Source organism: Xenopus laevis, chromosome 3L (assembly GCF_017654675.1).
Source record: "Xenopus laevis strain J_2021 chromosome 3L, Xenopus_laevis_v10.1, whole genome shotgun sequence".
NCBI lineage: Eukaryota > Metazoa > Chordata > Amphibia > Anura > Pipidae > Xenopus > Xenopus laevis.
In genome coordinates this window covers 139890858-139904026 of record NC_054375.1, presented here as the reverse complement: position 1 = coordinate 139904026, position 13169 = coordinate 139890858, and positions in this window count along the sequence as shown.

Sequence of the window (13169 nt, the reverse complement as noted above, 5' to 3'; positions counted from 1 at the left end):
TGGAATTTGGTCTCTATTTTTTATGCTTTTTTAGATATTTGCATTTTGCTACCTGGTGGCAAACAGTTTGGAAAGTCAAAATGGAAAATCGATAGATTGATGGAGCCAAATTAGATTTAAAAAAAAGTTAGAATAACAATGAAATTAAACATTGATCTGTTTTTTTTTTTGGTTTTGTGACATGTGACATGGCAGCCACGTAGAAATTTCATAGCTGGAAATAGGCAAATAGGAGGGCTGCTATTTATTAAAATAATTAAAAATAAATATAACTAACAAAGACTAGATGGAAAGCTACTTAGGATAGGTCCATCTAACTGGTTGTTGGACTTCAATTCAAGCCTCTCTTGGAAGTCAAAACGTCAAAGTCACGGCCCCTTTAGCTCATTACAAGAGGCCCATATTACTAATTTGGCAGGCCCTAAGCCAGAGGGTCCTAGCTCCCTAAACCTGGGACTTTGTGGCCTTCCCACAAATCTGTTTGGCAGTACACCTGGTTTTTATGCGACCAAAACTTGCCCAAAAACCAGGAATTCAAAAATAAGCATCTGCTTTGAGGCCACTGGGAGCAACATCCATGGGGTTGGTGAACGACGTGTTGCTTGTGAGACACTGGTTGGGGATCACTGCTCGAGGCACATTAAAATGACTATGAGCCAAAGAGTCATGTAAGCTTGTAGCTTTCCTAGCTGTTAACTATGTGGAAAAAATGGTTATCAAATCTAGTTCTCCCCTTAGCACCTGCCAGTGTTTTAATCTAATTTGATCTGCACCTTCAATATTCTTATGCTTTAATAAATCCTTTGTGGGTTTTTTTTGTGTTCTGCCGAGTCTGTTTGCACCGGAGCCAACACAAGGTTCCGGACGCAAGCAGACAAGAAGATTGGTCTAGTGATCGGGGGCTTAAATCAGCCTGTGGATTTTTATTTTTGCCCCATCTGGCCTGTTCATACACTGTTTTTTTAATATACTTGTATAATTCTCCTCAACATTTTGTATATATTCTTTGTAATATTTTTGTAAATTTTTGAAAACATTTTCATATAGTTTTCTTAGAGATATATAAGAGCTGCTGTCTCTTTAAGGATTGTTTTGTTTTTTTCTTTTCATTTTTTTAATCTGACTAAGTGCCCTGAGTGGGTGCAAAACGCGTAGGGCAGATGGAGATTCAAATTATACATTTTTTAACTTTGTACAGATAACAAAAAAAAATAGTTTTTAAATAATTTTCTCTGGTCCTGTGCTGGTTGGCCCTGCTTCTTCTTCCTACCCATCTGGCCCTAACCTAACAAATCAGAATAGTTTCTTCTCAGTCTAAAATATCAGCCAACAAATTTGCCTCTTTTCTTTTCAATCATTTTTATTAGGATTTTCATTATTATAGATGAACATTATTATATGAACATTTTATACAGGTAATGGACCTGTCATCCAGAATGCTCAGATCTGGGGTTTTCCTGATTGTGTATTTTGGATTTTCATACTTTAAGTCTACTAGAAAATCATTTAAACATTAAATAAACCCAATAGGCTGGTTTTGCTTCCAATAAGGATAAATTATACCTTAGTTGGGATCAAGTACAATCTACTGTTTTATTATTATTATAGAGAAAAAGGAAATCAATTTTAAAAATTTGGATTAAATGGAGTCTATGGGAGACAGCCTTTTCATAATTTGGAGCTTTCTGGATAATGGGTTTTCCGGATAGATGTAATAGATTTCACAAAGAGTATCGGTAACCTACTCCTAAACTGGGAGTACCAAAAAGAAGCAACAGAATAAAAGTTTCAGTTATGGGTGAGAATTTTTCCAGTGCAGCAAGTTATTAAGAGAGGTAGACTTTATGGAAATAGTAGAGCTTATTTTGCCATGATCTGTTTTCTATAGTAGCAAATCAAGAAACTCAAACTTGTTCCACCCCATATAATTAATATATCATCGATATATCTCATCCAGCAAAAAATATGCTGGGAAAAGTTGTAGTATTCAGGACTCATAGTGGAATATTGCTCCTACCATCCCAGGAATAGATTTGTATAACTTGGGGCACAGGTACTTCCCATCTGGTGATAATATTTATTGTCAAACAGAAAGTAGTAATGTGCTAAGACAATGTCAAGAAATCTCACAACAAAGCATGTTACCTGCTCATCACAGAATTCCACCATTGAATTCCCAAAGTCACCCATGCTGCTATAATAATAATATAATAATATAATAATATATATTATAATGTCTCAACATAGATGCTTGCCATAAAGCACTCACTTGGAATTTGTATATTATTCGTTTTTGCTAATAAATCTTTTGCGTCCTTTAAAAATAATGGTAAATATACAAGGATGGTTTGCCTTCAAGTTGACTTTTATGTTACAGAATGGCCAGTTCTAAGCAACTTTTCAATTAGTCTTCATTATTTATTTTTAATAGTATTTTAATTATTAGCCTTTTTCTTCTGGCTTTTTCCAGTTTTCAAATAGGGGTCACTGACCCCATCTAATAAACATATGTTCTTTAAAGCTACAAATTTATTGTTACTAATACTTTATATTACAGATTTTTCTATTCAAGGCCTATTCATATTCCAGTCTCTTATTCAAATCAATGCATGGTTACTAAGGTAATTTGGCACCTAGCAAGCCTATGACTAAGTGTCCCAATGACACGAAACGCGTTAGGCATGAGTTGTTTGTACAAATAACATTTCTAATTTTTACCTACTATTAGTCTGATCCATGTGTGACCCACTTGAGTGCCTTGCTCCAACATTTTGTTTTTCTAAAATTTGGTACCTAGCAACCAGATTGCTGAAATTGCAAACTAGAGAGCTGCTTAAAGGGGTTGTTCACCTTTAAATTATCTTTTAGTATGATGAAGAGAGTGATATTCTGAGACAATTTGTAATTTTTAATTTTTTTGTGGTTTTTGAGTTATTTAGCTTTTTATTCAGCAGCTCTCCAGTTTTGATCTAGTTGCTAGGGTTCAAATGACCCTAGTAACCATGCACTGATTTGAATAAGAGACAGGAATATGAATAGGAGAGGCCTGAATAGAAAGAGCAGTAATAAAAATAAGCAATAATAGTAAATTTGTAGCCTTATAGAGCCTTTGATTTTAGATGGGGTCAGTGAACCCCGTTTGAAAGCTGGAAAAAGCCAGAAGAAAAATAATAATAAAAAAGGAAAAGTTGCTAAGAATTGGGCATTCTATAACAGACTGAAAGTTAACTTAAAAGTGAACCGACCTTTAATAAAAAGCTAAATAACTCAAAAACCACAAATAATAAAAAATGAAAACCAATTGCAAATTGTCTCAGAATATCACTCTCTACATCATTGTAAAGTTAACTCAACTTTTAGAACAACCCTTTTAAAGAAACGTAACAATATATTTAATAATATATATAATATTTGCTCAAATCTTCAATAAGACTATTGTGTGCGCAGATGGGTTCCACTATCACCCTCATACTCCAATAGTACATACTCCAGACTTACAAACATGACTCAAAGTAAGTCCCTTTATCTGTAATTGATAACAATAGGCTACTGAGTTGCATAATGGCAGCCTCTGCTCCATATTGGGTCATATGTTATCATGCAGGGTAAAATATTTTAAGGCAAACAAATGGTGCAAATTTGGATGTAGAAACAGAGCATATTTATAAGCCATTTTATAAAGCTCCACTTCTGTACCATCACACAAATGGCAAAAGTTATCAGTTGAAGCCAATGGGACAAATTCAAGTATAGGAAAGATTTCTGGTACATGTATGGGATCTGTTATCCGGAAACCCATTATCCAGAAAGCTTCAAATTACGGCTTGCCGTCTCCCATAGACTCCATTTTATCCAAACAATTTAATTTTTTTTTACATGATTTCCTTTTTCTCTGTAATAATAAAACAGTTGACCCAAACTAAGATATAATGAATCCTTATTGGAAGCAAAACCCGCCTATTGGGTTTATTTCATGTTTACATGATTTTCTAGTAGACTTAAGGTTATAAGATCCAAATTACGGAAAGATTAATTATCCAGAAAGGACCAGGTCCCGAGCATTCTGGATAACAGGTCCCATACCTGTATGTGTAATGTGTATGTTGGTGGTATGTGCTGGAAATCTGCTTTTTTCATGATAATCATAATTAGGGATTGATATATGTGTGGTATATCGGCTTCAAGGTGAGTCAAATAGGCTTCTATGAATGGGTGAGTATTTAGAAGGTTTGGAGGGAAAAGGAATTACATTCCAGAGACAGGAGAAATCCGGAGTTGGGAATGGGATGTGTGTATCTCAGTGCTATTTTCATACACACCTTAATAAATATGCTCTAGAAGATCTAATCATTCTGCTCTTTTTATTGTCTGGTTTGGCATTAACCAAAAAAGAAGTTACTAGGTCTAGACAGTCCCCACTCTTCTCGCTATATTTAGGTGATGGCTTTCTGTAATTTGTTGTTTTTTTTATATTAATCACACTCTCTTCCTCTGCCATGCGATTCCTAGGAAGAAACCACGGGGTGCACCCACTGTCCAGACTCATACACCTTCATTTTAAGGTTTGGCCACCATTTTTTGGAAAAATCCATAGGGTTTGTCCTGGAGAAAAAGATTTGTTTTTTCCAGTCATTTTTTAATTATTGGACAAACATTTTCTTTTCTCCTTTAAAGAAACTTGTTGAGCGCCTGAACATCTTCGTCAGCTGCTTCCTTACATAAGATCCTCACCACAGACCAAGATATGAGAAGACAATGCGTCAACCACAGCGTAGCCCTGCCGGAGTCTTATGACTTCACCCTCTGATTTTTGTCACCATAAAAGGAAACTAAAAGAGCGTTCAAAAGAGGATATGATGTATGTTGGCTTGGAAAAGGAAACTAAAAGAGCGTTCAGAAGAATATTTGGTGTATTAATGTATATGTTTTTTAAAATAAATAAAAATTCACCTTTAAAAAAAAGAGGATATGGTGTATGTTGGCTTGGGGCACATCAAACGGGGACAATCCCAAATAAACAAGAACAGAAACTAGAGAAGGAATTTACTGGAAGCTGAAAGAGCTAATACGATTTCTCATTAATTTTCTCAGAGGGGCAAATTCACTAACCAGCCAGCGACGGCTTCGCTCACATCGCCACACTTCGCCAGGCGAAAATTCGCTAAATGCAGAGTTGCATCCAGGGTGCCGAACGATGGCGAAGTTTCACTAGCATTAATTCGGCAAGCAAAGCGAAGTTGCTCTAGCGTTGGCTAATTTGCATACGGCGGGAAGTTAAAGTTGATAGACGTATATGTTGCAGTAAATACATTACACTACACAAGCCCAGGGAACCTTAATAAAAGAAAATAAAGTTGTTATATTGCCCTACACATGAGCCCAGTGTATAGTGTATGTGCCATATGTTAGGAAATGTAGGGGGGAAGCCGGGTACCCAAAAAAAATTACGATCTTTTGTAGCCTATCACCCTGAAAAACTGAAAAGTCACCAGAGTTTTTTGGGACATAGAAAAATCTTCAACTATTTTTTGAGGAAGTCCTATCTACTCTATTGCACTTCACCTGGTCTGAGGTGGTGAAGGCAAGTCCGGCGCAAGAGGTAACGTTCGGTAAAATCCGCATCTTAGTGAATTTGCGTAGTTACGTCCATTTGCCAGAGCGAAAAATTCACCTAGCGTTAGAGTGTGAAGTATCGCTACAGTATATCTCCGTCGCTAGCGAGTTTACGCCTAAGCCCATTAGTAAATCAGCGAAGTCCCGAAATGACGTCACTCTGGCGAATTTTCGCTAACGTTAGTCACTTCGCCCTTTAGTGAATTTCCCCCAGAGTTTTTACAATCTGTCACCACCTTTCCACTTGCAACTCGTATATTCATGTACCAAATATTTCATGTCTTTCAGGTCTTTGTTTAAAGGCCATAGTGGCCTGGTCCTAGGGCAGTACATTTGTATTGATATCATGTCACCCATGGGCTGCATAGGTAATTGGATAATAATACAGTAGAACCCCCATTTTACGTTTTTCAGGAGACCAGAAAAAAATGGTGTAAAATCCAGGAAAATGTAAAATCCAAGGAAATGTATTATACATAATATATAGGGGGGACCACAAAACAATAATGTAAGATTAATGGAAAGAAGCTCCAGCTCATACCTTCAACCAAACCCCCTCTCCCAAAATTGCATTGTACAAATCTATAGTACATGAAGGGGACTATTTACTAAACTCTGAATGCCGAAAACACAAAAAAATCGTGTTTGTTTACTATAAAATCCGAATTTTTAGTGAAAAAAAAAACTAATTCTTCGGACTTTATTATACCCCGAGGATAGAAAAAGTCTGAAAATCCGGCATCTCAGACCTGCCGAGCTTGCATATTAAGCTCCCCATAGATGCAATAATTCTTCTTGCCAAACGAGCGATTTTAGCAAAGTCCGACCAATCCTTCGAAATTATCGTGCGGTTAGCGGGATTCGAACGATCGTACATCTTACAATTTTTCTGCCGATATCTGTCAGGAAATTGATCGGCCAGGTTAAAAAATCTTTGTCGGTCCCAGTGCAATCTATGTATGTTTGCAGGGCCAAGCAGGCAGCTCCCCTTTGTTTTCCTGCCAAATTGGTCTTTTTAGTTGATGGTAAATTCGTACGATCGTTCCGAGAAAATCGTGGTCTCACGATGACGATCGGATCTTTTAAAAATCTCAACATCTATGGCCAGCTTAAGTCAATGGGAGAAGTCCCAAAGATATTTTGATCTGCGCTGGATTTCATGCAATAATTCAACGTTTTCGTGGTTTTCAGGCAAAAATTTTAAAAAATTGGAGTTTTCGGGTGGAAAACCTTCGTTTTTTTTCTCGCAAACAAAATTTTCGGGAAAGTGTATTAATAAATAAGGAGAAAAAACCTGTGCGAATTTGATCGGAGTTCTTTTCAGAAAATATCGAAATAAATTCGGACCTTGATAAATGGGCCTTCATTATACAGAAACCGATTATCCACAAACTATGGGAAATCTCCCATAGACTCCATTTTAATCAAATAATTCGAATTTTTAAAAACTTTTTCTCTGTAATAATAAAACAGCACCTTAATACCAAGGCTAGTGCTGGATTCCAACTAAGAGATGATTAATCATTATTTAAGGCAGAACAATACTACTGGGTTTAATTACTGTTGAAATTGTTTCTTAGTAGACAAAGTATGGAGATCCAGATTATAGAAAGATTACTTATCGTATATAAAACCCCAGGTCCTAAGCATTCTGGATAACAGGTCTCATTCCTGTAATTGGACTTGGAATTGGGTGGGCAGGAGATTTGACAGGGTTCACCTTTAAGTTAACTTTTAGTATATTATAGATTGGTTGGTTCAAAGAAAGTTTTCAACCGGTCTTCATTATTTATTTTTTACAGTTTTTAAATTATTTGCCTTCTTCTGATTCTTTCCAGTTTTCAAATGGGGGTCACTGACCCCATCTAAAAAACAATTTTTTTTTTTTTTTTTAAAATAACAAATTTTTGTTATTTTATTGTTATTGGTACTTTTTATTACATTTTTTCTATTCAGGCCCTCCTATTCATATTCCAGTCTCTAGTCCAAATCAGTGCATGGTTACTAGGGTCATTTGTGGGCGCTAGCAACCAGACCATGTCATTGAATTGGATTCTAGTTCTTTTCCAAATAGAGTTCTAAAATGTCATGTGATGTAACGACGTACCAGTACAGGTATGGGACCTGTTATCCAGAATGCTCAGGACCTGGGGTTTTCCGGATAACGGATCTTTCCGTAATTTAGGTCTTCATGCCTTAAGTCTACTATAAATTCATTTAAACATTAAATAAACCCAATAGGCTGGTTTTGCTCCAATAAGGATTAATTATATCTTAGTTGGGATCAAGTACAAGCTACTGTTTTATTATTACAGAGAAGAAGGAAATCATTTTTAAAAATTCGGATTATTTGGATAAAATGGAGTCTATGGGAGCTTTCTGGATATCGGGGTTCCGGATAAGGGATCCTATACCTGTACTTCTTTATGAAGTTCCTGACGATGCATATCACATTTCCAGAGGGGTATATTGATCTGCTTTAGCAGAATAAATAAAGCCATGTAAGTTGTATCCTCTGAGCAACTAAATGCAGTATTTTTTTAGTTCACAGGTTATGTCATTTTTGGGTGCATCTTAAATTTGGATGAACAAATTATGGTACAAACTCGGCTCGATGTGATCAAATGTTCTGTATTATTCTATCTGTAATTGTTTGCAATGGGGTTAAATCCAAATAATAACTATGTATACAGGTATAGGATCCGTTATCTGGAAACCCATTATCCAGAATGCTCCAAATTACGGAAAGCCTGTCTCCAATTAACTCCATTTTATCCAAATTTTTTAAAATGATTTCCTTTTTCTCTGTAATAATAAAACAGCAGCTTGTACTTGAAAAGTGGCGGGTGGGTGGTCAGTTCATTTAAAATGGCGCCAACTCCTTTCCCGCTCCTGCCTTTTGCCTTTTCTCTTTTCCCACCGCCTCCATAAAACTACAGCCCCCACAATCCCTTGCACTGAACTTCCGGGTTTCTCTTCCTCACCGGTCATGGCCCTATCCCTCCAGCCTCTTTCTGGTCTTCCCGGCCTGCTTTCTCATGTTGGATGCTTTGTAGGGAGAGGAGACATCACAGATAATCCACTTATACATACGTGACTAACTGATATTTTTGAGGACACTCATAAATTGTGAGGAATATCTTATATATAAAAAATATATTTTAACCGTGGGAAAGTAGAAGAGTCCCCTGAAATACACAATGCTTCCTTCCTATACGCAATTTTATTCTGAATAATGATTGCACCACCCTTGTCTGTGGGTTGGATTGTGAAAGCTGCCTACATCCTGATCAAATGGATTGCAACAAGTCAGGTGTAACGTTTATATTCGCACATTATTTCAATATGGAAAATAATTTGTGTTTACCGTTATCTGGGACTTCAATAAAGGCATTTATATGTAGCAGAATGGGAACAATTTCATACGCAGAATGTGTAAGAAGCATAATCGGACTATTCCGGTGCTACAATTAGTAAAGGATGGTGCTACTAGGAGTTGTATTTTGGAGACACAAGTGTAGGATGACTAATTCCTTCCATGGAGCCAGCGTTGCAGGGTTATACCACAACCACAGAAGTAAATGGTAATTAGCTCAGTTAGATTTCTCATAAATGCTGGCCTACTAGAGGGCCTGGCAGAAGACAGCAAAAGTCAGCCATTTTTGTCCACATGCAGGATTCTTTTCAGCTAGCAGCAGGATTCTTTTCAGCTAGCAACAGGATTCTTTTCAGCTAGCAGCAGGATTCTTTTCAGCTAGCAGCAGGATTCTTTTCAGCTAGCAGCAGGATTCTTTTCAGCTAGCAGCAGGATTCTTTTCAGCTAGCAGCAGGATTCTTTTCAGCTAGCAGCAGGATTCTTTTCAGCTAGCAGCAGGCCCGGACTGGCACTCTGTGGGTTCAGGCAAATGCCAGAGGGGCTGCTGTAAGATCAGCACCGGATTCGCTGGGCGGGGGCCCCTAGGCCGTGCGCTCCGCGCGGTCCTAGTGCCCGCCCGCACTACCACACACTGGCGCAAAAGCGCCGGAGCACTGGGGAGCACAGGCGGCTGGGCGGCATGCCGCCCCCAAAAATGTGCCGCCCTAGGCCCGGGCCTATGTGGCCTCGCAACAAATCCGGGCCTGTGTAAGATGCCATAGGCAGTCAATATTTATTGGGCTGGCGGGGGGCTGTTTGGGCCTCTGTGTACTTGAAATGCCGGGGCCTACTTTGAATCCCAGGGCTGGCTAGCAGGAAACATATATTGGTGTACTCCGACAGGTCCCCAGAGAAATCAGGAATAAGAACATCTAACCTATGGCCATCCATCTGTAGATATCAAATAATTATTATACAATATATGACCTTTGTGTTTTTATTCATGCCCCCCATAATGCCGAGGCCACAGGGTAGAAAGGTATCTGGTCAAATCATTACTTTATATAAAACAATATATGAACTAAAACGTCATACATTATCAGGGTTATTTATCAAAGTCCGAATTTATCTCAATATATTCTGATACAAACTCCGATCAAATCCGCTCGGGTTTTTCACACTTATTTATTATTACATTTTACTGAAAATTTGCTTTGCAGAAAAAAAAATCAGATTTTCACAATTTTTTGGGATTTCTTTTCTGGGTTTAATAAATTCGGAAAAAAATTGTGATTTTTTTAAAAGTCCAATTTTATAAAAAAATCACAAATTTTTCAAGATTTTTGCATTCAGAGTTTAGTAAATAACCCCCTAAAAGTTACCTATGGGTTATGCAAACTGTAGACAGGCAGCAATGTTCTTTTTGCATAGTAGTGACTTTCTCCTGGCAATGATGCCACACACACCATTGTTGTTCAGTGTTCTACTGACAGTTGGGTTATGAACAATGACATTTGCCAGTGCAGTTCAGTACAGTTCCTTAGACACTAGCCTGTGGTTCTTTGTGATCTCCCTCAGTGTTACATGAATTGCTCTTGGTGCCATCTTTGATGGTTGACCAGTCCTTGAGAAGTCCCTCAGAGATCTCCTTTGTTTGAGCCATGACACTTTACAGTGAGACTTGAGATCAGACTTGGATAGTGAAGACCCAGATTTCTCACACGTTAATGCCATGATGCAATTGCGTCACCATGTTTCGCAACCTTCTCTGATGCCTTTAAAGCCCAAACAACTACTTAGGAATACTTGGTTATCAAGTCTACCTTGTGCCTGACTTTCCTAATTTGAGGTTCTTGTTGTGACCTCTGCTTGTTCTACTTTTGTGAAACTTTGCTGCCTGCCTCTGACCTGGACCTGTCAAATATTCTGCTGTCTCCTCCCTGGTATCTTGCTATTTGTCCCTCTGGCCTCTCTTCACTGATGTGCTTTCTGTCTCTAATCTTGGATCAGCCTCCCGTTAGTGTGAGAGGCTCGTGAGTCTTGAAACATCTTTATTGCTTGGCCTGAGAATCCTAGAGGGTCACATACTTTGCCAGAAACAGTATGAAAATTATGAAACTTTGGATCAGCTTCCTCAATAAAGCTTTATGTTCTTGACTCGTTTGTTTCATTGGGTTCTCATTATCTAGTGGACTTGGGAGTAAAAAACTATTCATATTTTAGGATGTATTTATGCAGAGATATTGAAAATGTATAAAGGGGTCAGAAACTTTAAAAAAAAAACACTGGTACATTATGAGATTTTAGTAAACCACATTGATACAGAGACTGGCCCTACTTCTGTATAATAACTTGTAGAAATAGAGGATCGATGAATATCTTTTTCAGCCATGGCTAATATATAAGATTCACCAATTAACTGGTAACTGGTACCCGTTGCTTACATGGGTACCATAAAGACTCAAAGGGGATTATTTGATAAAACTCAAATTTTTCTGGTCTGGCTTTTTTGTGAAAAAAAAACTTGACTTTTTTCTGGAAAAAAAACCCCTCAAATTTTGGAGATTTATTATACCCGATGCTGCAAAGAGCTTGAATATGAAAATACGCTATCTCAGACCTCTTGAGGTCCTGTATAAGTCAATGGGAGATGCCCCTAGAAGGGTTTGCACTGGGTTTACTTAGACATCAAGAAAGAAGGACGGCACTCCGGTACATGGAATATGCTTTTATTCCAGGTTCATACAAGGATCCAACGCCCTACGCGTTTCGGGAATCACTGGGTTTAGCCCGATAAACTGGAAAATCTGGGGGGTTTCAAGCAGAAACCCGAAAAAGACGAGTGATTTGAGAGAAAAGTCAGGAAAAATCATATGATTCGGGTTTTGCTTGATTTTATATTGATCCGATTTATTCAAGTTATTTTATTAATAAAAAAGGCAAAATCGGGGATGGGAGTTTGTTTGAGCTGTTTTTATTGAAGCAATGAGATAAAATAGAGTTTTAGTAAATAACCCCCATAGAGGTTACAAAGGATGTTGAACTTCAAGTGCAGAAATCTAATCCAGTGTGAACATGTATCCAGCTCCTAAATAAAAGTATCCAGTACAGGATTTCTACACTTGAAGTTGATGTGAGCTGGGTTTCCTTTCACTCTTTGTTTCTATATACAATTCACTTTTCCGCCTCTATTCATATCCCCTTAGTTGCCCAGATTTACAGACAAACAGATTTTCCTGCAGCTAAAACTGAACTTCCCTGGAACATTAGATTCCATACGGCAGCAACACAGGGAAATACCTCCCATCTGTAGCGTAAGCATCTCAGAGGAATCCGGGACACTTCACATTTCTGGAATGTGTGCATAAAAATAGACAAATATGATACACTTTGTGTCCATAATCAGTGACAACTATGGGAGACGCCAGTCATTGTGTAAGGGTGGTAGAGTTTAGCCCCAAAACACTCAAGTGTGCATTTTAGGGCCTATCCAGCCTTGTGAGCAGTGACAGGTGGAACCCAGAGGTGTATCATGGAGATGGGGAGTAAAGGAATCACCCGGTGTAATATTGTCAGGCTCTTACTTCCCATAAGTAAACAAGACATAAAAACGGGTATATTTTGTCTTACTCTGGAACAGGATGCAATTGCCTCATTGTGTATATTACCTGTGTGGGTGGCTGCCATTTTGTACCTGTTCCTACCAGAGTCTGACAGGCCCGACAGGACACTAGGAAAAAACCCGGTGGGCCCTCGCCGGGCCAGACTCCCTCTTCCGATCTTCTGGCCCTAAAAAAACAAAAACAATTTTCAGCGCCGTTCACTCATGCACACAGCTCCTTTGGCGCGTGGCGCGGCTCCTTTGGCGCATGCACAGCGTCGCAGAAGGGGGTCTGGAGGGGGGCCCTGGACAGTGGCCCCAGTGGGCCCCCGGGCCCGACCCTGGTTACTACTCACACAGAGTGGCAATGAAAATGCATCATGTGACATAAGTTAGTCCCTGCCCCAGTAGAGTTTACAATCTAAGGTCCCACTCACACTCACTATAGACAATTTATCAGAAACTAATGAACCTGATTGTATGTTATTGTATGTAACTGGAGAACACACATACTCCTTACACATAGGGGGTTATTTACTAAACTCCAAATGGCAAAACCCCCCAAAAAAATGTAGTATAAAATCCAAATTTTTTGTGGGA